This window comes from Chiloscyllium plagiosum, chromosome 7, assembly GCF_004010195.1.
Source record: "Chiloscyllium plagiosum isolate BGI_BamShark_2017 chromosome 7, ASM401019v2, whole genome shotgun sequence".
Taxonomy (NCBI): Eukaryota; Metazoa; Chordata; class Chondrichthyes; order Orectolobiformes; family Hemiscylliidae; genus Chiloscyllium; species Chiloscyllium plagiosum.
This window is the reverse complement of record NC_057716.1, coordinates 96,085,234-96,112,975: the sequence shown is the minus strand read 5'-3', so window position 1 is coordinate 96,112,975 and position 27,742 is coordinate 96,085,234. Positions and strand designations below refer to the sequence as shown.

Below are 27,742 nucleotides of genomic sequence, written 5' to 3'. Positions count from 1 at the left end.
TGAGAGGCATTGATAGAGTCGATAGCCAGAGACTATTTCCCAGGGCAGAAATGGCTAACACTCGGGGTCATAGTTTTAAGTTGTTTGGAGGAAAGTATAGAGGGGATGTCAGAGGCGGGTTCTTTACACAGAGAGTTGTAAGAACATGGAATGTGTTGCCAGCAGCAGTTGTGGAAGCAAGGTCATTGGGGACATTTAAGAGACTACTGGACATGCATATGGTCACAGAAATTTGAGGGTGCATACATGAGGATCAGTGGTCGGCCCAACATCATTGGCTGAAGGGCCTGTTCTGTGCTGTACTGTTCTATGTTCTATGTAATAGTGGACCCCATAAATGTAACCTTAAAAATTAGCCAAAAAAATCAAATTTTTACAGTATCTGTTTTTTACACAAGGCAATTAAGTCAAAAGTTGTTTTGATGACTGGAGCAGTTCGAATCATTAATACATGCAAATTATTTCAAATGATTCTGTTATTTTTGAATGCTGAGCCATTAAGGGGGATTATTGAGGAATGGCTTGGGAATCCAGTTACTCCTGTAGATATACTAAAAGTGTAAATGTCTTATTTAATTAGCAAAATAGACAACTGGTTTTTCTTTGTTACTGCTGATCAAAGGGGTAAAATTCACCTGAGTGGAATTAATGTAGGAAATGGTAAATTGCAGACAATAACAGATCACCTCACAAGCTACAAAATAACATTCGTTGCTCCAGTTGGGATAAAAATGAAGTGGTTGCACAATGAAAGAAAATGCCTTGTGCATGTTGAGTGCCTCTTCTTAATGTTCAGCTCTCGGTCAAGAGACGCAGCTTGATGGACAAATGGGAAATTATGTAATTTGTGCTTGAAGCACATTGACTTGAATGTCTGTCAAGGAACAATGCTGATGGTCTCACCTAAATATTTATTTCCCTCACCAGTCAATGAAAGAAACAATGGCTGAAACCTAATAGAGGTTTATACAAGCATGAAGGATGCAGATAATGTGTCTCTCTTGGGCAGGTGTCTTTTCCCTCGGGTTGGGGATTTCAAGCCACAGAGGGCAGATTTTTAATGGGAGAGCAGAAAAATTTAAAAAACACACAAGGGCAATGTTTTTACACAGAGTGGTTCATGTGTGGAATGAACTTCCAGAGGAAGTGGTTGATGCAAGTACAGTTATGTTTAAAAGACATTTGGATAAGTACATGAGTAAGAAATGTTTGGAAGGATACGGGCCAAGCACAGGCAGGTGGGACTGGTTTAGTTTGGGCTTATGGTCGGGATGGATTGGTCAGACCAAAGGGTCTATTTGATGAACTCCAGCCTTATGTTCATGAAGTGGTCATAGGTTCAAGTGAGCAGCACCACTGTGTTCTCCACAGGGTTTAGTTACTACCTCCCTCAAGTCAGTACAGTGTGTGCCTTGGAAAGACTGTGCATGTCATGATGTTACCATGTACCTACTGCCCCTGTCATGCTGGGTGGTAGGGTTTGGAAGATGTTGTCAAAAGAATCTTGACGAGTTGTTGCTGTGATAATAATGACGATGACATTGAATGGCAAGAGGAGATGGCTGGATTCTGGATTCTCACAGATGGTTATTGCCTGGTACTTGCCACTTATCAGCCGAAATCTGAATATTATCCAGGTCTTTTCTCCTGGATAAAACTTGACCTTAGGAAAGTCATTAAAAGTCAGTGGAAGGCGGTTCAGCCTAAGACAATAACCTGAGGAACATTTGCAGTACTGTCTTTGGACTGAGGTGATTGATCTCCAAAAACCACAATCATTTTCCTTTGTGCTAGCTATGATTCTAACTGTGAGGAACTTTCTCTCTGATTCCTATTGATTTCACATTTTTGCCAGGCCTCCTTGCTGATGCACTTAATCAAGGACAGCCAACTTCCACTCATACCAGCAAATCAACTCCTTTGTCCTTGATTGGACAGAGATGATAATGCATTCTGTGGAAGATGTGCAGAAGATGTTTCCACATGTGGGAGAGTCCAGAACAAGGAGTGACAAATGGTCACGAATGAAGTGAAAAGGGAATCCAGGAGAAAGATCTTGACAAAGAGAGTAATTAGGATAAAGAACTTTCTACCACATTAAGTAGATGAGGCAGAAGGAAGTGAAATGAGTTCGCAAGAAGCGAGATAAACATATGGGGACAAAAGAAAATAGAAGCCTCTGGTGTAATCTTGAAATAGGAGGAAGTATGTGTGTGGAGTATGAACAGCTGCAGTAACCTATTGGACCCAATGGCCTTTCTCCATGCTGTTGTAATTCTGTGCTGACTGATTGGATTGCTTGCAACTCATTTGAGCAATGGTGCCTGATAGCCCATAGGAGAATTGTTACACATCTGCTAACCCCTCATTTTTTTTCCGGAGAGCTCCACCCATTGCACAAACTTTCCATCCAGTCATCCCAATTCCTTCTCATGTAAAGACACTAGCGTGAATGTTACTGGCCTAATAATTTAAACTCTAGTCTAATGCTCTGGAGAAATGGCAGAATTCAATAAACCTCTGCAACTAAAAGCTAGCCTAATGGCAATCATGTAACTACAGCTGATTGTCTTATACACCCATCTGGTTCACTGATGTTCTCTAAGGAAGAAAGCTACCATCCCTACTTGGTCTGGCTGACATGTGACTCCAGACCCACAGCAATGTGATTAACTGTTAACTGTTGTCTTAACTAATCTCACCTGCCTGTGCCTGGCTCATATCCTTTCAAACATTGCTCATTCATGCATGTATCTAAATATCTTTTAAATGTTGTAACTGTACCTGCAACCACCACTTGCTAGTTTCAGCTTTAGCTTATATTATCATAAATTTTACTGTGACATTTAAAAGTATATGTAACACAAAAGATACAAGAGCAAAATGACTGTCCATGATATTAGCATCTGAATGCATAATGCATTCCTTGCAAATTTCAGCCTAGTTAGCACACAAAACAATACTTTTCACTGTATCTCGGTACACGTGACAAGAGAAATTAAAATTAAAATGATCAGAAAGACTTACAGCACAGAATGATACCATTTGATCCATTGAGAGTATGCTGTTTGTTTTTAAAGCAGAAGTTTGCTCTATGTAAAGATTATATTTTTGTCTTATTTTTTTCTGTATTTTTGATTGAGGACTGAAGTAGAAAAAGCACCGTTTAAAGAGAGCATAGGCTGAATTTGATGGGATTTTTGGTTATGTGCGAGTTGCTTTGAGTTTGCAAGAGTGATTCTTGCCATGAAGCAAAGTGAGCTTTTGTGTCATATCTTACTAAACTTGCAGCATTGATTGATTTTTCTGCTCTTAAGGTATCATGTCTGATGTTCGTTTCATCTTACCATGTACCATTGATGGAGATCTCACTCACTGGAGATTTCAATGTTGATTGGCATGTCTGCCACTGGCACCATATTTGAAAGGATGTTGTACACTGTCAGTCTGGAGCTGCCCTTCATGGTTCCTGACATTTTCTCTGGACATGGTAGAAAGGAGGAAATCAGAGCTCTGCTTTGCTGGCAAGGTCCTAGAGGTCTTCCTGGACAGGATGGTGCACAGACAGAGATTCCTCTTCCCCCATGATCAGCAGACCATGTCAGTCTGGTGTGAGGGGTTCACACTCAGGTTAAAGTAGTCAGAGCCATTCCCAGCAAGATAGGGAGAAGGCCAATGTCCCTCCCCACTCTGCCTTTGTAAGTGCTACCATCTTCTCTCTGATACATCACACTTGCTCACTACGGCTACTGGACCCACCTCCCACAAGGCTTATGCTCCACCACTCTCACTAATGACAGCATCATCTTCCCCACTCGCCCGCACCCAGCCCAACCTGTCACAGCACTGCATGCCCTTTGTTGAATTGAATTGAATTGAATTTATTGTCACATGTACTGAGGCACAGTGAAAAGCTTTGTCTTGCGAGCAATACAGGCAGATCACAGAGTTAGGTAGCATAGATAGCAAAGATAGTAAAGGAAATTGTTGGGCTTACTCATGTAATCAGGAAACTTCACCACCTATCACCTGTGCCACCCACTTTCACCTCCCGGAACAGCTGCCCCTCTCTCTCATTCCAGGAGGAAAGAAGTCCAAAATAGGGCAGGACGAGCCAACATGGGTGGTGCACTGCCCATCATTTTTCTCTCACCCTTTATGAGAAGAGGGTCCTGATTCTGAACTGCTATCAGAGGCTACCCCTGATATATTATGCCGGGAGCCCCAAGCGAAGACTATTCCCTTGTCTTGCCTGAGGTTTGTTGACACTATAAGAAGCTTCCTGGTTTTGTGCTTGTGTTAAATGGCATGACGAGACAGAAGTAATAGAAGCCTGGTAGGTCTGGCTTAGGGGCAAAGCACAAAAGGATAAGCAAGGCAGAGAAGCCGTGAGCATCCAGGTCAGATCAAAGTGAGCGAGCATGGTGACAGTTTGGAGATGCAGACTAGTTAAGTCAATGAGCAGCTACATATATGTCCCTTAGAGCACAATTTCTTTGCTGCAACATTACAATGGTGAATGTAGGCCTGAGACTGTTACTCATCTCCTTCTGGAATGTGCCTTTGCAAAGGAAGTCTGGAGAGAGAGTTGACGTGGTTTTTTGTTGCTGTTCACCCCGAGCAGCTCCATGACGCGTGACTCTGTGGTCTCCTGCCTGTTCCCTGTGACACACACCAAGACAACCATTGACTGTGCCTGGAGGACCACCAAATTGGTGAAAGACGTTTTTTGGTCTGTTTGAAACCTCTTGGTCTTCCAGGGTGAGGAGTTAACCTCAACTGAGTGTTGCAGACTGGCACATTCCAAGACTATGTGCTGACCATCTTCACCTTAGTACCATTGATGAGACAGAGGTGTACCCTCCACTCTGTTTCCTAAAGCCAATGGCCAGCTTCTTCATTTTGCTGATACTGGTATAAAGGTTGTTGCCTTTACAGCATGCCACTAATCACTCAACCTCTTTCCTGGATTTGGTCTCGTCGTTATTTGAGATCCAACCTACAACAGTGGTGTCGTCAGCAAATATGTAAATGGAGTTGGGGTTGAATATGGCCACACAAACGTGAGTGTGTAAAGAGTACAGCAGGGATCTGAATATGCAACCTTGCACGGCACCGATGTTGAGGATTATGGTGGAGCAAGTGTTGTCGTCTATTCTAACTGATTGCGGTCTATGTGTCAGCAAGTTAAGGATCCTGTTACAGGCGGATGGAACTGAGACGTAGGTCTCAGAGCTATCATTTTGGCTGTTATGTGGCATTATACTGGTTGCCTTTTTGGAGGCCACATGCGCCACATCAGCAGCCCAACCACATCAAAGGGAATCTGACAGATATTAGGTTTTGAAGTCTTAATAATGTCTCTTGGCGAGATTGAAACCAGGTATAGGATGAAGCAAAAATCCTTACCGTCCAAAATACCGGACAAGACCCTGGACTTTTCCAATATCTAAAATATTGGGCAAAACCGTGGACTGAAGCCGCAGCAAACACACAATAGAATCAGCAGAACGGGGATTTCTGTCTGAGACTGTTGTTCAACCTGGAATTCGAATTTACACCTTCACTCTAAAAGAATACAGTAGTCCCCCACCGTATCCAAGGGGGATATGTTACAAGACCAACCATGGATGCCAGAAACTGCGGATCGTAGCAAACCCATACATTTAAATGGTAAACTTACCTTCCCGGCAGCCCCCTGGTTCCTGGTTCTGGAATGTTCCACGTAATATTTTCGGGCCACGGTCAACCATGGATAACTGAAATCTTGGAAGTCAATTCCACAGATACAACAGTCGCTCTCTATTCAACCGACACTAGCCCAAGCCGTCCGTTACATCTCGGACTACTTAGCACAGACAATATGCGGCTGTCAGAGATACCAGACATTTAACTTCAATCTAAATCCATTCACACATACACTTAACAATCGGGAAAACAAACTGACTTCAAAAGGAAACACCAGAAACACATTGGACAACACAGATTTGAACAGAGAGAATGGTGGGGGGGGGGGGGGGGGCACACAGTCTGTATAACTGCCAGCCCTTCCCTCACCTAAGAGATCCTTTCTCAACAACAAACTTCTGCCCAAAGAGCTTCCCAACAGGCTTCCACCCCAAACAGGCAGCTTCAGAACCAAGAACCACAGAGACCAAACCGAGAACCAGGAACAGGTAGGCCAAACCAAGGGTGTCGTCGGAGCAAAAAGACATCTGAGAGGGGGAGGCCAACCAGAGTTTCCTGAACAAGAGCTACCAGACATAGGCCTGTTCAGAATCAAGAAGCCTTAGCAACCAGGTATATTTCAAAACCCCATTTTCCACACTGGTGAGCTTAAACTCTCAAGACTTTATCTTCCTTAGTGGTGAACTTAAACTCCCAAGACCCTACGTTTTCTAACCTAACTAGCAGGGAGGTGAAAGCAAATGGTGACAGTGCATTGGGACCCCAAGGGAAGAAAGTCTGATTAAAGATTGTGTAATTAAAACTGCTGTTTTCTGTGTGTGTCAGTGGGATAAGGTTCTATAGTGTCAATCTAGCTAATCGTGTATTTATATATTATTACTGCACTGTGTATTAATTACATATTCACCTGTTGTCATTCACCTGTTTTCTTGTATTATACTTACATTTTGTATTTATAATAAATACAGAGATTCTTTTGCCCTGAAACACCTGTCAACTACCTTCTTCATTTCATACTCTCCAAATTTTAACAAATCCTAACATACGTGGACAACCAGACATTAACAAGTCAGCATAGAGCAGCCTAATTGCTCAACATGAACATTGATAGCAGTTAGTGAAAATTGGCAATCAATCCCTAAATATTGGCTTTGTGCTAATAGTACAGCAACTTGCTAGGTTCAGCAATGACAAGAAATATGTTGTGCCAATTAGCAGGATGGGATGGCATTATTCTTAATTCTAAGTAACTTGTTTGTTCTTCAAAGCGTCAATTGAGAACAGTGTGGGAAACATTACAAAGAAAAATGGAAAATCTTGAAATTATTAGTGAGCGTAGAGAAATGGTGAGGACATTCGAGGCCACAGAATAGCCCCTTGGTTCAGAGAACATACAGAATTTAACATCATAGTTTATACAAGTAGTTAAATCTTCACCAGATCTTGCAGTCTATTAATCTCCAACAAGCAAACATTGGTATTTCAACTACCCTAATGTGAGTGGTGCTGCAATATTTATTGGTGATTACATTTCATCTATATGGTGAAAAATTAAGGGATTTGTCAACTCTTTGGCTTTCCTTATAGCTCATTATCAACAATTATTCAGGACAGAGAATGTTCAAAATCCCAGTGATAAACAAAATAATTGCTTATCATGCTAAATAAGGCTCAAAGTACAGGATTTGGTTCCGATATTCTGCTTCCTTCCATCCCCTTCTCAGTTCACTGCAAAAAATCTTGTTCACTGTCTTTGCACATTCTTGAATCAGTTACTTGGCAACAAAGCCAGGAGGCAATTTCAGGATATCCAGATCTTCCTTGATTGTCAGCTATGAAAAGGAGAAACGAGATCTTATTACTGGCATCATTGTGAAAAGAAATAGAGTTCACCTTTCGGGTCTGGTGACCCTTCCTCAGAAATTCTGAGGAAGGATCAGCGGACCCAAAACATTAACTCAGATTTCTCTCCGCAGATGCTGCCAGACCTGCTAAGCTTTTCCAGCAACTTCTGTTTTTGTTTCTGATTTACAGCACCCGCAGTTCTTTTGGCATTTAGATCCTATTACTGACTGTCTGACGACTTTCATCGAAACTGTGAGCATGTTTAAAAAAAGGAACAAAAAATTCAACTTTCAAGTCTACCATAACTGGCTTTGCCAGATAAAAAAGGAACAAACCTATTGGGATGGATGTAAATCAAACAGAGAATTGCAGTGAATGTAACATGTGAGATTTCCAGTGCTAAAGGGAGTTTAAGGAGGTAGTTTAATGAATACAACAGAATGCAGAGGAGAGCAGAAAGCTAAGACCACCTGAATGTGAAAGTTGTCTGAAATTGATGATTAAAAGTAATTGACGAGGTGGAGATACTGCCTCATTGTGGAACCCTAATTAAAATGATTAAATAACTCACATTGATTACTCTCTGCCTTACAGAGATTATTAATGCATCCACTTAAGATTTATCTTTACAGCAACAGGCGGCTTGAAACTGTTTGCCTGCTCAGTCTCATTATTTGAATACCCTGTGCAAAGTCAAAAGAAAACGTTAGCTATTAGCGCATGACCAGGCTGGTCCCTTCCCCGTGACTGAGGGCTCTGGGGAGCACATTATAGAGACAACACAGGGAAACGTAAGTTTGAGCAGCTTCAGGAGGACAAAAATGTAATAAATGGTGTGTCTCTACCTCTGGACCAGGACATGGTGTGTCTCTACCTCTGGGTTCAGGTCTCACCTGCGTCAGAGATGTACAATAAAGTTTCTGATCAAGTTGATAAGAAAATATAATAAACAGTAAAGAGCATGTAAAGGTCTGTAATATTATTTCATGTTAAATAAGTAACTGCAAAGCAGTGTTACCCACTCTGATTGGATGAATTTCTGGAGATTTGCACACTTGACATTTGATTAGATCACATTTGATTACTTGACAGCCTTTAACAATGATTAATCAAGGCAGTCAGTTATATCATATTAGTGAACCCTCCTAATCTCCTTCTGAAATGGCTGTGCACCGAAATGGCTTTGTGCGTGGGAAATCATGTCTCACAAACTTGATTGAGTTTTTTGAGGAAGTAACAAAGAAGATTGATGAGGGCAGAGCAGTAGATGTGATCTATATGGACTTCAGTTAGGCGTTCGACAAGGTTCCCCATGGGAGACTGATTAGCAAGGTTAGATCTCATGGAATACGGGGAGAACTCGCTATTTGGATACAGAACTGGCTCAAAGGTAGAAGACAGAGGGTGGTGGTGGAGGGTTGTTTTTCAGACTGGAGGCCTGTGACCAGTGGAGTGCCATAAGGATCGCTGCTGGGTCCTCTACTTTTTGTCATTTACATAAATGATTTGGATGCGAGCATAAGAGGTACAGTTAGTAAGTTTGCAGAAAACACCAAAATTGGAGGGGTAGTGGACAGCGAAGAATGTTACCTCAGATTACAACAGGATCTTGACCAGATGGGCCATTGGGCTGAGAAGTGGCAGATGGACTTTAATTCAGATAAATGCGAGGTGCTGCATTTTGGGAAAGCAAATCTTAGCAGGACTTATGCACTTAATGGTAAGGTCCTAGAGAGTGTTGCTGAACAAAGAGACTTTGAAGGACAGGTTCATAGCTCCTTGAAAGTGGAGTCGCAGGTAGGTAGGATAGTGAAGAAGGCGTTTGGTACGCTTTCCTTTATTGGATAGAGTATTGAGTACACGAGTTGGGAGGTCATGTTGCAGCTGTACAGGACATTAGTTAGGCCACTGTTGAATATTGTGTGCAGTTCTGGTCTCCTTCCTATTGGAAAGATGTTGTGAAACTTGAAAGGGTTCAGAAAAGGTTACAAGGATGTTTCCAGGGTTGGAGAATTCGAGCTATAGGGAGAGGTCGAACAGGCTGGGGCTGTTTTTTTCTGGAGCGTCGGAGGCTGAGGGGTGACCTTATAGAGGTTTACAAAATTATGAGGGGCATGGATAGGGTAAATAGGCAAAGTCTTTTCCCTGAGGTCGAGGAGTCCAGAACTAGAGGACATAGGTTTAGGTTGAGAGGGGAAAGACATAAAAGAGACCTAAGGGGCAACTTTTTCACACAGAGGGTGGTACATGTATGGAATGAGCTGCCAGAGGAAGAGGTGGAGGCTGGTACAATTGCAACATTTAAGAGGTATTTGGATGAGTATATGAATAGGAAGGGTTTGGCGAGACATGGGCCGGGTGCTGGCAGGTGGGTCTAGATTGGGTTGGGATATCTGTTCGGCATGGACGGGTTGGACTGAACGGTCTGTTTCCATGCTGTACATCTCTATGACTCTATTTCAGTCCAGATAAACATATCGGCACAGCAGGCAGTGAAGGAGACCAATGATATGTTGGCCTCCATATTGGGGGGTTTCAATTCCTGACACAGGGGTGTCTTGCTGCAGGTGTACAGTGGAGTATTCTGTGCAGTTTGATCTTCTTACCTGATTATATTTTCTGGCTGTGGGACTGCAACAAAAGTTATCTAGACTGATTCCTGGAGTGACAGGCCTGAAGAATGAAGAAAGGTTGGATCGGTTATGACTATATTAATTAAAGTTTAAAATAATGAGAGGGGAATCTCATGGAAACCTATATAATTCGAACAAGAGCAGACAAAGTAAACATGAGAAGAGTGCCTCTGATGACGGAGTCCAGAACCAGGGGTCTCAGTCTGAGGAAACGGGATAGATCATTTAGGACTGAGATGAGAACAACTTTCTTAACCGAAAGAGTGGGGAGCTTGTGAAAGTTTCTGCCACATAAAGCAATTGAGGGTAAAACAGTGAATATTTTCAAGAAGGAGTAAGGTATAGTTCTTAGAGCTGAAGAAAACAGGACAGGATACAGTATTGAGTTGGGTGATTAGCCATGTTCACATTGAATGGTGGAGCATGTTTGAAGATTGAAAAGTCTATTCTTACTCCTATTTATTATTTTTATCTGATCTTGTTGATTAACAGAGCAAGCTGGAGTGGCTGAATGGCCTACTCACGCAGTTATTTCTTATATTTTAATGATAAAAATAAATCCTTTTCACTCATTCTCTCTTTCCCTCTTTGGGACAGACAGGACTGACAGATGACAGCTTGCAGGTCAGGGTACTGCTCCTCCTTGTTCAGTTTTTTGATACTTGACAATAATCTTCTGGACGGCATGGTGGCTCAGTGGTTAGCACTGTTACCTCACAGCACCGTTACCTCACAGCACCTGAGAACTGGGTTTGATTCCAGCCTCAGGCGACCGTCTCTGTGGAGTTTGCACATTCTCCCCATCTCTGTGCAGGTTTCCTCCGGGCACTCCGGTTTCCTCCCACAATCCAAAGATGAGTAATTTTAGGTGAATTGGCCATGCTAATTTGCCTATAGTGTTCAGGGATATGTAGGTTAGGTACATTAGTCAGGGGTAAATGTATAGTAATAGGGTAGGGAAATGGGTCTGGGTGGGATACTCTTCGGAGGGTTGGTGTGGGTTTGTGGGCCTGAAGGGCCTGTTTCTACACTGTAGGGATTCTATGATTCTAAACCACATTGATGGTTTCAGTTGGTGAGTGCACTAATTAGAGCTGAGGCAAACAGCCAGGCTAAACAGGGCTAAACCTCAGAAAAATGGTCTGAACCAAGCTGGCAGTAGGCATGTGAAACTGACACCAACATCTTTGGGTTCAGAAGGTGAAGCTGTTTCTAACCATCAGTGGCAAGAGCTTCATAATATTCAGATATGGGCTGAAAATTAACAAATTGCATTTGCACTACCAAATGCCAGATAATAGCCTTCACCACTGAGGCAGAATCTAACCATATTCTCTTGACAATCAATAGCAGGGGTGGCACGGTGGCTCAGTGGTTAGCACTGCTGTCTCACAGCACTAGGGTCCCAGGTTCCATTCTAGCCTTGGGCGACTGTCTGTGTGGAGTTTGCACATTCTCCCAGTGTCTGCGTGGGTTTCCTCTGGGTGCTCCGGTTTCCTCCCACAGTCCAAAGATGTGCAGGTCAGGTGAATTGACCAGGCTAAATTGCCCGTAGTGTTAGGTGCATTAGTCAGAAGGAAGTGAGACTGGGTGGTTTACTCTTCGGAGAGTCGGTGTGGAATTGTTGGGCCGAAGGGCCTGTTTCCACACTGTAGAGAATCTAATCTAATCATTACCATTCTAAATTTCTGACTAGCAAAATGCTGGACTCTGTGACTGAGAGAAAGTGAGGACTGTAGATGCTGGAGAGTCAACGTCGAAAAGTGTGTCACTGGAAAAATACAGCAGGTCAGGCAGCATCCGAGGAGCAGAAGTGTCGATGTTTCAGGCATTAAGCCCTTGATCAGGAGGCTATGACTGACCAATATCTGAACTGGAAAAAAATTGGTGAAACAAGTACCGGTAAGAGGCTGGGAATTCTGCAGTGAGTATTTAACCAGCTAATGCCCCAGTGCCTGCCCATTTTCTGCAAAGCACAAGTCAAGATGCAAGGCTCCCCACTTGCCTGGACGGGTGCAGCTCCAACAACACTCAAGAAACTTCACTCCATCTCTGACAAAGCGGCCCATTTTATTGGCCGGCACGGTGGCACAGTGGTTAGCACTGCTGCCTCACAGCGCCTGAGACCTGGGTTCAATTCCCGCCTCAGGCGACTGACTGTGTGGAGTTTGCACATTCTCCCTGTGTCTGCGTGGGTTTCTTCCGGGTGCTCCGGTTTCCTCCCACAGTCCAAAGATGTGCAGGTCAGGTGAATTGGCCATGCTAAATTGCCCGTAGTGTTAGGTAAGGGGTAAATGTAGGGGCATGGGTGGGTTGCGCTTCGGCGGGTCGGTGTGGACTTGTTGGGCCGAAGGGCCTGTTTCCACGCTGTAATGTAATCTAATCTAATCTAAAATTGGCATATGAACTAGCCACTTGAACCTGTGTATGGTGGTGTCAGTCCATACAATGGGGAGGCAACAGCCTAGACTGTTAATCCAGAGACCCAGGAAATATTCTGGGAATCTGGATTTGAATCCTGCTACACAGATGGTGGAATTTCAATTCAACAAAAATCTGGAATTAAGAGTCTAATGATGACCATGAATCCATTATCAATTGTCAGAAAAACCCATTGAGTCCACTAAGATCCTTAAGGGAAGGAAACTTCCATCCTTATCTGGTCTGGCCTACATGTGACTCCAGATGTACAGCAATGTGATTATCTCTTAACAGCCGTCTGGGAATTTTGGATTGGGCAATAAAAGGTGGTCTAACCAGTGATGCCTTGATCCCATGAATGAATACAAGCAAATATATAAAATCTACACAAGCAACTTCAGGTTTCTGCCAAACGCATGAACTTTACAACTTAGATAACCAAAGATATTAAATGCGCGAGAACATGATTACTGCCTGCAAGTTTCTCATCAAGCCATGAATCATCCTAACTTGAAATTATACCACTATTTCTTCTCTGTTATTTACCGAGCCAGGATACTTGTATCCTATGGCAAAATAACATTAACATCAGAGAATGCTGGAGAAACTCACACATCTACCAGAAACAGAGTTGACATTTAACTCTCGTGTGATGCTTCTTCAGTTCTCAGTTTCTCCAGTATTCTCTGTGTTCGTTTCAGATTTCCAGCATTCACAGTATTTATTCAAAAATTGAGATCACCTTTGTTTCCTTCATCACTCAGGAGTATTCCCTCTGCAGATGTTTGTATATGTGGCTGGCAATGTGATTAGACAAAACCTGGGATGCTTGTGGGGTTCGGAGAATCAAAAAAATGGTCAGCAAATTGAAAAATAAAGAGAAGATTGTCACTCTCAATTATTTCCTGCTGATATTGGTTCTTACAGTCTCCCTGCTGACTCACACTTGCCACTGCAGACTCCATTTATGAACAGTCTTGGGCATTAACAAGCCAGTAACGAGTCAGTTAACTACCAGGTTGCAGGGTTCCTCACTTCTCTTGTCGCCAGTCAGATTTTCTGATTTAAATTGATAGCTTAATAATTAAACTTACTTGCAGCAGTACGTTAGCTGTTCCTGGCTGCAGCAGCTTGCGAAAGATGGCGAGCTGTAATTTAGAAGTTACCAGTACAGAAGGCAAAGCAGGTGTTACACTTCAAAGAATGATGGTTTCACACCAAACAAAGCCCTTTTGCAGTTATTGTCATGGCAGCTGGCCAATCACGTCTAACAACTCTGCATCTGTTCTCCTCTGCTACAGTGCTAAAACATATGTAAGATGGGACTAATTAGTCTACACTATTAGAAAGAATAAAAACAACTATAACAGCCAAAATGAAGAAGCACCAGATCTTGGAATAACTCCCCAGTCGTGCAAGACTTTCCATTCTCTTGCTGCACTCAATAAACTTGCATTTCTTGCGGCATGACTGTTGATCATATAGCCATTGTTTTGTGCATTAGTCACAATTGTTTGATAATCTTGACATTAGTTTTGAAGGAATGCAGATAGGCAGAATTAGCATCAATCAGAGCTGAAGGTTAATTGCTCCAGAACCCCCAATACTGCACTGAGGGGCCAGTCTAGATAAGATGCTGTAAGTAAAGAACCAAGAGTCAAGAAAAAGAAAGTTTCCTTTTGGAATCAAAATGGGGGTGGTGTGATCTGTTTTGGAACTCAGAAACTTTTATCCCCAGCAAGAAATCCAGTGTACATGAGGTGTGAACACGAACTTGGTTGTTTCTTTTGCTGGTTTATTTAGAAATATGCAAAGGCATTTGATAGAAGGTGAGTGTAGGATATGGAACATCTTGAAGTTCGGACATTTCTGTTCTGTATGCACCATATAAAGTTGTCTCCATTATAGCTAAATTAATAAACTGCATTGTGTAAACTGCTAATAAAAAGAGCCATGACTTTTACTGTTGCCTAATGAATCAACATTAGGTGATTTGGTAGCACCTTTAATGTAGTAACACATCCCAAAGTCCTTCATAACAGTCCTTCATTAACACCGAGCCACATCAATGGATATTAGGGCAGAGGATCAAAGTCTTAGAATTATGGAGTTATGGAGATATACAGCACAAAAACAGACCCTCCAAGCCGACCAGATATCCTAAATAAATCTAGTCCCATTTGCCAGCACTTGCCCAGATCCCTCGAAACCCTTCCTATTCATATATCCATCCTGATGCCTTTTTAATGTTGTACAAGGAAATAGGTTTTTGTGCGCATTTTTAAAAAAAATTGTTCACAGAATGTCAGAGCAGCCAGCTGTGCCAGGATTGAGAGGTTGAGAGGTCAAGAAATTTATGGAGGGAATTCCAAACATTAGGCCCCAGGCAATTGAAGGCATGGCCAAAAATGGTGCACTGATTCAAACTGAAAATGTGTAAGAGAGCCAGAATTGGAGGAGCACAGAGGGTTTCAGAGCTGAAGAAGTTTACAGAGATAAAGAGGGATCATGGAAGGAGTCAGAGAGTCATAGAGAACACAGCAAGTAAACAGCCCTTTCGGTCCATGCTGACCAGATATCCCAAGCCAATTTAGTCCCACCTGCCAACACCATGCCCATATCCCTCCAAACCCTTCCTATTCATATATCCATCCAGATGCCTTATAAATGATGCAATTGTACAAGCCTCCACTACTTCTCTGGCAGCTCATTCCATACACGAACCACCCTCTATGTGAAAAAGTTGCTCTTAGGTCTCTCTTATATCTGTCCCCTCTCATCCTAAACCTATGCTTGCTAGATCTGGAATCCCCCACCCCAGGGAAAAGACTTTGTCTATTTATCCTATCCATGCCCTTCACGATTTTGTAAACCTCTATAAGGTCACCCCTCAGCATCCGACGCTCCAGAGAAAACAGCCCCAGTACCATTAAGTGTATAAGTCCTGCTAAGATTTGCTTTCCCAAAATACAGCACTTTGCATTTATCTAAATTAAACTCCGTCTGCCACTCCTCAGCCCATTGACCTATCTTATCAAGATCCTGTTGTAATCTGAGGTAACCCTCTTCACTGTCTACTACACCTCCAATTTTGGTGTCACCTGCAAACTTACTAACTCTACCTCTTTTTTACTCACATCCAAATCATTTATATAAATGATGAAAAGGAGTGGACCCAGCACCAATCCTTGTGGCACTCCACTGGTCACAGGCCTCCAGTCTGAAAAACAACCCTCCACCACCACCTGCTGTCTTCTACCTTTGAGTCAGTTCTGTACCCAAATGGTTAGTTCTCCATGTATTCCATGAGAGCTAACCTTGCTAATCAGTCTCCCATGGGGAACCTTGTTGAATGCCTTAATGAAGTCCATATAGATCACATCCAACATTCTGCCCTCATCAATTCTTTTTGTTACTTCTTCAAAAAACTCAATCAAGTTTGTGAGACATGATTTCCCACGCACAAAGTCATGTTGACTGTCCCTAATCAGTCCTTGCCTTTCCAAATACATCCTGTCCTTCAGGATTCCCTCCAACAACGTGCCCACCACCGACATCAAGCTCATTGGTTTGTCTTTACCATCTTTCGTAAACAGTGGCACCATGTTTGTCAGCCTCCAGTCTTCCTGCACCTCACCTGTGACTATTGATGATATAAATATTTCAGTAAGAGACTCAGCACTCACTTCCCTAGCTTCCCACAGAGTTCTAAGGTACACCTGATCAGGTCCTGGGGATTTCTTCACTTCTATGTGTTTCAAGACTTCCAACACTTCCTCCTCTGTAATATGGACATTTTGCAAGATGTCACCACCTACATTTTATATATTCCATATCTTTTTCCACAGTAAATACTGGTGCAAGATACTCATTTAGTATCTCCCCCCATCTACTGCAACTTCACACAAAGGTCGCCTGGCTGATCTGTGAGGGAATTCTGGATCAGTGGTGCTGGAAGAGCACAGCAATTCAGGCAGCATCCGACGAGCAGCAAAATCGACGTTTCAGGCAAAGGTCCTTCATTAGGATGAAGGGCTTTTGCCCGAAACGTCGATTTTGCTGCTCGTTTGATGCTGCCTGAATTGCTGTGCTCTTCCAGCACCACTGATCCAGAATCTGGTTTCCAGCATCTGCAGTCATTGCTTTTACCTGATCTGTGAGGGGCCTATTCTCTCTCTAGTTACTCATTTGTCCTTAATGTATTTGTAAAATCCCTTTGAATTCTCCTTAACTCTATTTGCCAAAGCTTTCTCATTTCCCCTTTTGCCCTCCTGATTTCTCTCTTAAGTATACTCCTACTGCCTTTTTGCTCTTCTAAGTATTCACTTGATCTATCCTGTCCACACCAGACATATGCTTCCTTCTTTTTCTTAACCAAAGCCTCAATTTCTTTTGTCATCTAGCAGATTTTGAAAACAAAAATGGAATTTCAAAAATCATTCGAGGGTGAGAAGACTACCAAGTGAAGTAATGTTGGAAACTGAAATCTTACATTTCCACAAGCTACTGAGATTGGCTGATTTCTGCTTTACGAATGATGTGGAGATGCCGGTGTTGGACAAAGTCAGAAGTCACATGACACCAGGTTGTAGTTCAACAGGTTTATTTGAAATCATAAGCTTTTGGAGCGCTGCTCCTTCGTCAGTTAAGGCAGTGCTCAGAAAGTACTCAAAGTGATTTTAAGTAAACCTGGAGAAAGTGAGGACTGCAGATGTTGAAGATCAGAGTCAAAAAGTGTGGTGTTGGAAAAGCATAGTCAGCCAGGCAGCATCTGAGGAGCAGGAGAGTCAACGTTTCAAGCATATGCTGCCTGAGCGGCTGTGCTTTTCCAGGACCTCACTTTTTGATTTTAAATAAACCTGTTGGACCATAGCCTGGTCTAATGTGCATTTTGCTTGAAGAAAATATATAAGTACACACAAAAGACGTACATTGATATAACTCCTTTCGTATCTCCAAAACACCCCAACGTTTTTAAAGATCTTGCACATGCACAGTGAATCATCTGTATTGTAAGGTTCAGGGTCAAACTTTTACATGGCTTCTCCTGATCATCCATTGTAAATTCAGCAAGAACCGCAAAGAAATGGCAGAATTGGATAATTCCTACTGAGTTTTCATCTAACCTCTGTTGAACTCATGATGACAAATAGGGAAACCCCTTCCAGAAATTCCAGCCTGATACCATACTTGTTAAAGAGGGAACTTTGATTCTGGGGATGTTGAAGTACCAATGGAAACTGGATATCATGATGACATGACAAGAACCTTGTTATCACTCAGAATGTCAGCCTTTTCTCTGCTTCCAGTACCTTTTAAACTAAACTGAGGCTGCATGCATTAATTTTAGGAGTTGTCATTGGATGTCACATCACAATCTTTTGCCTGATTGGTTACAAGATAGATCAGATTTAAGGGTAACATGCAGTGACAGAAATGTCATGATCTGGAAACTTGACCTGGAGCGAGCAATACTTTGCTGAAAAGTGGAGTAAAATCTGATCAGTTGATACTTTCAAGGATAGAATTCTGCAGTGTGTCTGGTTTACAGGTGTGACAATATGACAAAGGATTCCTTCCCCAATTTAGTTTGTGAGGATGGTTTTGCACAGTCTCTGTTTCCACAGCCCACATCTAGCTTATATTATCATTAATTTAAAAGTATGATATTATTGATGTCTCTGTACTATTTTGCCTTGCATTTACCTTCAGTTCCATCGCACATAAGTCTATCAAATATTATAAAATATGCAGAGATCAGAATTGCACCATTTGGTGTCCTTTGAGAAATGGGCCATCCATCTACAAATATGTTAAGAAATGCCATCTGCATCATTGTGCAGCGAGGAAATGTAGCACAGCTGGATCAAAAGTGCCCAACATCTGTCACGCCAAACCATTTTGCTATCCTGTTCACTCATTTCCCTAAAAATGCTCCTTATCTGGTCCAGGTTGGAATGCCCGGGATCAATCAGGCTGCTTCAGCTTTTGGCTTTGGAGCCCCTCAGCTGCAGGTTTTCACAAAACTAAATGATTACAGGCCCATCATTGCCAAGTCTTCTTTATTTATTTGCGATCTCTTGACTTTGAACACTCGCCTTGAATACAGAGATGTAAGAGAGGGAAAGAAATGTGAATTTTTTGTGACATTGCTTGTGGTGTTTCTCATATTGTGGCCAGGCACGCTCCACAAGCGTTTCAACACTGAAACATAGCAACATAGAAAATAGAAGTAGGAACAGACCATTCAGCCCTTCAAGCCTGCTCTACCATTCAAAATCAAATCACTGATTATCAAACTCAGTACTTCCACTTGCTTGGTATGCCGACTTATCAACGGAAGTCACAGAGAAGGACCACAGGAACTCTACTTCGCAATTAATGAGTGAAAGAGTTAGAGAGAAATCGCACTGGAATCAAGGAGGGACACACTTTTCATGCTACAATCCACACAACAGATGCTTTGGCTGGAGAATACGTGGAAGTTTTGTCAAGTATGGGGAATGCATTAAGAGTATTGGGGAAGAGATAAGGAGCACTTGAAAGTGCAGGACTGATTGCAGAATCCAAGCAAGAAGACTCCTGTTCCTCTCGGCTCACAAAGGTTTCAAAGAGAGAAAGCTTTAAAACTTGGCCTTTTGTGGCCTGTTGATTCCTTTCACTAAGGAGTGGTAATATGCAAATATTAAAATATAAAATGCAAATATTAACACCAAAGCAGGTGGACATGAGCTATTTGTGTCGACAAAGAGCTTAAGTCCACCTGCTTTGGTATTAATATTTGCATTTTCGTGTTAGTGACATCTTTGCACATTTCAGGTTGAGGTAGAACCCTTCCTATCTGCACTTGGTTTGATCCTGATTCGATTCGATTCAGTGCCTGAATCAGGAGAAAGTGAGGATAAATTTTCCTGATGAAGGGCTTATGCCCGAAACATCGATTCTCCTGCTCATCGGATGCTGCTTGACCTGCTGTGCTTTTCCAGCACCACATTCTCGACTCGGAGCTTGAATCTGCCAATATGACAGGAAGTGGAAATTAAAAATGGCTTTGTGACTGACTTATGCATTGTATGTTCATCTGATCCATTTTGACCACTTTTCAGAAATTTGGAGGAAGTGGGAAAGCAGGTTGCCTGTTAAAATTCAGACGATTATGTTTAGCAAAACAAATAAACAAGTATCAACAAAGCTAAAGATGCACAATAAAACAATAATAACTCTGAGCAAATTTTATAAATGTGCCACAGAAATGTATCTGAATGTATCACAATGTGGTTTGATAGCTTCCCAAAGACCACAAGAAACTACAGAGAGTCACAAACACAGCCCAGTCCATCACACAAACCAGCCTCCCAACCATTGACTCCATCTGTATTTTCTGCTGCTTCGGGAAAGTAACTAACATAATCAAAGCCGATTATACTCTCTTCCACCCTCTTCTGCTGGGCAGAGGATACAAAGGTTTGAATATACATACCATTAGATTCAAGAACCCCTTCTTCCCTGCTGTTATCAGAGTTTTGAGCAGACCTCTCAAATGTTAATTATGATATCTCTCTCTCTGCATCCTCTCTGCGGCAGTAACACTGCATTCTGCACTGCTACCCTGATGCACTTTGTATGGCACAATATCTGCCAGCATAGCACACAATACAACACTTTTCACTGTATCTCGTAGCATGTGATGAAAATCAATCAATCAGTAATCTGGACAACAGAAATGACTAAAGAAATTTGTTAATTGTTGAATCAGGGAAACAACAGCATTCAATATCTGCAATTTTATGGGTGAGCACATTACAGAAGTGTCAATCACCACTATGAAGTTAAGATTAGATTCCCTACAGTGTGGAAACAGGCCCTTTGGCCCAACCAGTCTACACCGACCCTCTGAAGAGTAATCCACCCAGATCCATTTCCCCCTAACTAATTGACCTAACACTATGGGCAATTTAGCATAGCCAATTCACTTGACCTGCACATCTTTGGAATGTGGGAGGAAACCGGTGCACCCGGAGGAAACCCAGGCAGACACAGGGAGAATGTGCAAACTCCACACAGACAGTCACCCAAAGCTGGAATTGAACCTGGGACCTTGGTGCTGTGAGGCAGCAGTGCTAACCACTGAGCCACTGTGCCACCCCAAAGTTCAGCTATTATATACAGGTTAGCTGCAGTCTGGCCTGACAAATTAAAACAAGCTCAGAAGGCAGGTGCCTCTATGGTTCGAAAAAATGCAACACTGCTGCAGTGTGAGTGTTAATTACTGTTACTATTACTTGATATGATAAGCTTTTATGAGGGAAAGAATACAGGAATTACAGGAGCATTGCGAAGAATAAAGCAGAGTTTATGGACAGACGTTTGGTTGTGACACAGATGTTAAAATGAAAAATGGGCAGAGTGGACTTAAAACAATAAATAACTGATGCTAATGTTTTGCATCTTCAACAAAGACTTTGTTAAAGTTAGAAAAGTTAACAATGAAAATAAATCAAGGAATGAGACTTCAAGCTTATAAAATTACTTTTTCAGGGCTAGAAAGGTTGTTCAGAACAAATCATCATTTATCAATCATGGAACTTGCTATTCTAAAAATGCACCAGCCTTACCTTTATTTGCTAGTGCAGAAACTAATGGACAAGTCCTTTAATTCACGCCATTGCAATGCAGAGACTTCATGGCAGAGTCTATCAGTGAAAATATCACCAGTGCACCATGCGGAGGAGCAGTGTTCTCTCCAACAACAACTTCTGGATTTCCATATTTAACTACACATATGCAGAGGCCAGACATTTGTGTCTGATTTACTCTGTCATTACGCTGAACAGTGAAAGCCTCACTAATATTACTAATACCACAAAATCTAGACCTACATGCTCATAATTATAAAATAAATCCAAAAAAATTTCAAGCTGCTGAGTAAAATAGATAATGCAGAAATAAAGTTCCATAAAAAGCTATTAATTGTCTGGAGTAATTTAAAAGCCAATTATAGTACAATTAAAGAAATAAAGACAGCTAACTTTCTGGGGTGTGGGTGAGTGGAGATCTTAGACAGATCTCTGTGCTTGGAGTTAGCTAAATGGAATTAAGAAAAAGGTCAGTCAAAATCTAACTGAATGGTGGAACAGCTCAAAGGAGCTGAATATTCTAATTGTTTATCTATAAAACAAACAGTCCTTACCCATTCTTGACTGTGCATTCATTTATTGCACTACTAAGCAAGTATAACAGGTCTGTGGTAATACTGCACAAAATTATGAACTCATGTGTGTGTCCAATCTCTCCATACACTGTGGCCATACTATACCATAAGACAATTTATAATCTAACCAGAATTAGGAATCACTCACTTACAATGCCTTAATTACTTGTAAACTGAATGAACAGCTGTTGGGAGTTTTAATTTACTTAGCTACTAGGTTCCTCGGCATTAGATCCTCATATGTCACAGTAATTAAACACAACACACGTGGAAAATAAATTTGAGAGCAGATTGTTGTTTAGTGGACATTTCAGTTAATAATGAAACTAAACACAGCTGGGCAGACTGTCACTGTAATCACAGCATAGACATCATTAACTGTGGGTCAGAACATCATATCAGCAATGGTCCTAATACAATCTGCCGATTGTGCAGTTAAGTTACTTGCAATAAGTGGAGAGGAATCTACACATTAATTAACACCAGGGAGTACTGTGTTCAGCAAAGTGTTGCCAGAATCAGATTGAAGCGCTCTGTAAACATATTAGATGCTATTTGGTAGAAGGTGGGTTGTGTAATGAAGTAAGCCACGTACTCTTAATCCCATTGCCAACTGACTATTCAAAATTAGTCCCAATTTCTTATGGGAACAAATAGATTATGCTGCAATGGCAATGAGGCACAGAGCTTAATAGCAGGGAGGTTACACAGGAACTGTATAAAATGTTGCTTAGGCCACAGCTAGAGAATTGTTTACAGTTCTAGGATCCACACGATAGGAGTGTTGTGATAAGTTGAAACTTTATTGCTGGAACAGCACAGCAGGTCAGGCAGCATCCAGGGAACACCGGCTGCAGCGGATGCAGTAGATGATGTGGGTGGAGGTGCAGGTGAATCTGTGGCGGATATGGAAGTTTCCAGTGTTGTGATAACACTGGCGAAGATGCAGAAGAGATATATCAGAATATTGTCTGCGCTGAGACTACCAGTTATGAAGAGAGATTGGACAGACTTGGCTGTTTTTCTTACAGCAGAGGAGATTGAAAGGGGCTATGATTGAGATGTAAAAAATTATGAGGGGCATAGATATGAAGACACTTTTCTCTTTGATGGAGGGATCAATGACCAGAGGAGTAGATTTAATGTAAAAGACAGAAGGCTTAGAGGGTATGTAAGGAAAGTATTTTTCATCCGGAGGGTGGTGGGAATTTAGAACTCACTGTCTATCTGGATGGTAAAGGCACGACCCTCATAATATTTAAGAAACATTTAGAAAATGGAGTTGCAGGTAGACAGGATAGTCAAGAAGGCATTTGATATGCTTTCCTTTATTGGTCAGTAGTGTATTGAGTATAGGAGTTGAGAAGTCATGTTATGGCTGTGCAGGACATTGGTTAGGCCACTTTTTGAATATTGTGTCCTATTCCGGTCTTCCTCCTATTGGAAAGATGTTGTGAAACTTGAATTGGTTCAGAAATGATTTACAAAGATATTGCTGGTGTTGGAGGGTTTGAGCTCCAGGGAGAGGCTGAATAGGCTGGGGCTATTTTCCCTGGAGTGTCAAAGGCTGAGGTGTGACCTTATACAGGTTTACAAAATCATGAGGGACATGGATAGTGTAAATAGACATGGTCTTTTCTCTGGGGTGGGGGAGTACAGAACTGGAGGGTGTAGGTTTAGAGTGAGAGGGGAAAGATTGAAAAGGGACCTGAGGGGCAATGTTTTCACGCAGAGGGTGGTGTGTGTATGGAATGAGTTGCCAGAAAAAGTAGTGGATGCTGGTACAATTACAACATTGACAGTCATAGAGATATTGAGATGTACAGCATGTAAACAGATCCTTCGGTCCAACTTGTCCATGCTGACCAGATATCCTAACGTCGTCTCGTTCCATTTGCCAGAACCTGGTCCATATCCTTCTAAACCCTTCCTATTCGTATGCCCATCAGCTGCCTTTTAAATGTTGTAATTGTACCATCCTTCACCACTTCCTCTGGCAGCTCGTTCCAGGGACCTGAGGGGCAATGTTTTCACACAGAGGGTGGTGTGTGTAGTGGATGCTGGTACAATTACAACATTGACAGAGTCATAGAGATATTGAGATGTACAGCATGTAAACAGATCCTTCGGTCCAACTTGTCCATGCTGACCAGATATCCTAACGTCGTCTCGTTCCATTTGCCAGAACTTGGTCCATATCCTTCTAAACCCTTCCTATTCGTATGCCCATCAGCTGCCTTTTAAATGTTGTAATTGTACCATCCTTCACCACTTCCTCTAGCATCTCATTCTATACATGCTCCACACTCCATGTGAAAACGTTGCCCTTTAGATCCCTTTTAAATTTTTCCCCTCTCACCCTTTCGTTCCAGACTCCCCCACCCAGGGAGTCTATTTATCCTATCCATGCTCCTTATGATTTCATAAACCTCTAAAAGTTCACCCCTCAGCCTCCGATGCTCCAGGGAAAACAGCCACCGGCCTATTCAGCCTCATCCTGTAGCTCAAAATCTCCAACCCTGGCAACATTTAAAAGGCATATGGATGGATATATGAATAGGAAGGGTTTAAAGGGATATGGGCCAAGTGCTGGCAAATTGAGCTACATTAACTTAGGATATCTGGTTGGCATAGGTGAGTCGGACCAAACGGTCTGTTTCTGTGCTGTACATCTCTCTGACTCTATGTGCATTTGTGCTGCTAAAGTATACAAGGCTATGGGCTAAAATATAGGATTAGAATAGGTTGGTCAATGTTTTTGACTGGCGTAGACACGATGGGCTGAAGGGACTTTTGTCTGTCATGTAGATCTCTACGTTCTATGATTGAACAAATATTCAATAACAAAGTGGACATCACTTTTTATCAATACTCCCTCACTGGCTTGGGGTGAACGGATTCCATTGTCACCTCTGCAGTCATATATGGTTGGAGAATTACTTGCTTTGTCCTCTCTTCCTGCTTGTACAACATGATATCACCCAAGAGGTTACTGTTTAGGCCGGTTGGCCCTCAGTGACATTTTCTGGCAACATTGTCACTTCTTTCGCATTTACACTGATGACACCTGATTCGACCTCAACATGACCTCTCTCAACCCCATCATTTGTCTGACTGCTTGTTTCACGTGCAATGCTGGATGAGCAGAAATCTTCTTCAATGAAATGCTGCAAAGGTTAGACTCTGCTCTTCAGCCTGTTACACCAACTCCATTCTCGAGCAACCACTCAATGGATTTCACAGGGGTGCACATTGTACCTCCCCAGGAAGAAAAATTGACTGAAAAGCTGATTGCTACAGTGAGAACACACTGCAGATGGCCGAAGAAAACTCAGGGTCAGAATTCCTCAGTAGCAGCAATCATAATATGATTGATTTTTACCGCAAGCTTGAAAGGAGAAGTTAATCTAATAGGTTATGATCGTGGCTGACTGCAATACTGGATCCCAGAATTAAATAAGATCCCAGAATTAAACCTGGCTTGACAGATCAAAAAATAAAGTTTCGCAGTTTGGCTATCAATCTCTGAAATCTATTCACAGAAGGTTGCTTTAAAAAGAGAACAGAAGTTTATTACACGGTAAAAAAACAAAGCAAGGGAAGATCATAACATGAACATCGAAACAAAGTTTCAACCTATTTCCTAACACCATCCATTCCGGAGACTCAATTTCATTGGAATGTCTGTCCAATCTCAGATCTTTAAAACTTTGTTTAACTGAGGCTTTCCAAAATCTTTTTCTTGAACTATAAAGACAATTTTATACTTTCTTTCTGGGTACATTGGCAGTAAACTTTTACAGTTCTAATGGGCTTAACTTTCATACTTCAAACTCTCTTGAAAACTTCTATCTAAACTCTCTGGAGTTCAACAGCCACTTTTTTCTACCTCCTGAACTGAACCCTGGATTCTTCTAAGTTAACATTTTTAACTTCCTGTCTTGAAGCCAAATCTAAACTAAACCTATGTCAACATGCATATGCAATGTGCAATGATTGCCAAACATTGGGTGGTCAAAAGTGGCACAACTAAAGTTCCCCATTTAGTTTAGTTTTGTCTGATTGTGACGAATGTGTTCCAAATGGCACTATTTCTTGAAGAGCAAGGCATTAGTTCCCGCATCTTGGCTGATATTCGTCCATCAGGTAGAACTGCCGTCAGTGAATGGATATACATCAGAAGGTTAAATCACATGACCTCCTGATTCTAAGTGCCCCATCCTCACACTCCCACTCTTGTTCACCTGACTCATCCATCCTCTTAGCATTCTGCTTCTTATGGTAACAGGATCGCTTCATTACACATATGCTTACTATATGCAAATCATATCTTCCCACACCCCTATTCATATTTTACCATCACCAAATACATGTAGTTCCTTTTATCATCTGTTAAACATCAACAAATCACATGTGTTTTCTAACTGATTAGTTTTACGTGCAAAGTCCATTAAGAGCAATGCAGTCCATCAAAGGTGAAGGAGTGGGAAGGAGAAGAGGAGAGGGCTAAATATAAATGGAGTTGGATAGGAATATGGTGCACTCTACTTCCTGCATTGCCCACCTCTCTCTAAAAGCATCAACAGTGCTCCACTGATGCTAAACTAACAGCTTCAATTAACATCTGCTGTCCTCAATCATACCTGGAGCATGAAAATCTCCAATCTCAATTATTGGATGCCTAATCAATTTTGTTTTATCTGCCTGATCCAACAGAAGTCTGGAATATATGCACATATTGTGAAGGGACATTGGAAGGGCGTAGGTCAACATAGGTAATTTGAGACAGGGCAAAAATCTGGCAGATGGAATACAAGGTGGGAAAATGTGAAGATATGCACTTTGATAGGATGAATAAAAAAGCAGATTAAACATCTGGCAAATTCCAAGCAGCAAAGGACTCTTAGTGTTCCAGTGCATGAGTCTCAAAAGGTTAGCATGCAGGTGCAACAAATCATTAAGAAGGCTAATGGAATACCATCCTTCATTGTGAGTGGAATTGAACGTAAGAGTATGCATCATGCTTTAGTGCAAATACAGTCTGCAGTTTCAGTCTCCTCTTTGAGATAAAAAAACATAAGAAGTAAGAGGAAGAGTAAGCCATCTGGCCCCTTGAGCCTGCTCTGCCATTCAATAAGATGATGGTAGATCTTTTTGTGGACTCAGCTCCACTTATCTACCTGCTTACCATAACCCTTGTTTCTGCTGTTGTTCAAAAATCCACCTTTCCCTTAAAAACATTCAGTGAGATAGCCTCAACTGCTTCACAGGGCAGGGAATTCCACAGATTCACAACCCTTTGGGTGAAGAAGTTCCTCCTCAACTCAGCCCTAGATCTGCTCCCCCTTATGCCCCTCGTTCTAGTTTCACCTGCCAGTGGAAACAACCTCTCTGCTTCAATGGAGGGATACAAATGATTTGGAGGCAGATCAGAAATGGTTAATAAGATTGATATCTGGAATGAATGGGTTGTCTTATGAATAAAAGGTTCGACAGGCAGTTCTGAGGAAAGGACACTGGATTTGAACCAGCTGGAGTTTCTCTACAGCAATTTTTGTTTTCGTTACATATTTCCAGAGCTGCAATTTTTTGTTTTGGTTTCGACAGACTGGACTTGTTTATGCTGATGTTTACTGGAGTGAGTGGTGATATGTTTGATGTGTTGCCACTCACTGGGACAGCATGATATGGAAATCAACTAGGCAAAAGTGAGGACTGCAGATGCTGGAGATTAGAGTCAAGATTAGAGTGGTGCTGGAAAAGCACAGAAGGTCAGGCAGCATCCGACGAACAGGAAAATTGATGTTTCAGGCAAAAGCCCTTCATCCTGATGAGATGAATGGTGTCTAAAGTTTGTGAGAAGATTCGTAGCTCGGGTGCTTGGTCTTTTGTGTGTGTTGGGGTGGTTGCTTTTGTAGTTCAGGACTTGGTCTGTGTGTGTGGC

General features: G+C 41.9%; 1 protein-coding gene and 1 long non-coding RNA gene across 4 annotated transcripts in view; both read right to left on the bottom strand.

Moving 5' to 3' along the window:
• LOC122551780 (contactin-associated protein-like 5) overlaps positions 1–27,742 on the bottom strand; it is a 1,278,965-nt gene that overhangs the window by 320,532 nt on the left and 930,691 nt on the right. The window lies entirely within an intron of this gene.
• On the bottom strand, positions 6,914–21,867 carry LOC122551781. Its single transcript, XR_006312199.1, has 3 exons — positions 21,778–21,867; positions 10,140–10,206; positions 6,914–7,520 (listed from the first exon to the last, which is right to left on the bottom strand). It is a non-coding gene; the product is annotated as an uncharacterized LOC122551781 (long non-coding RNA).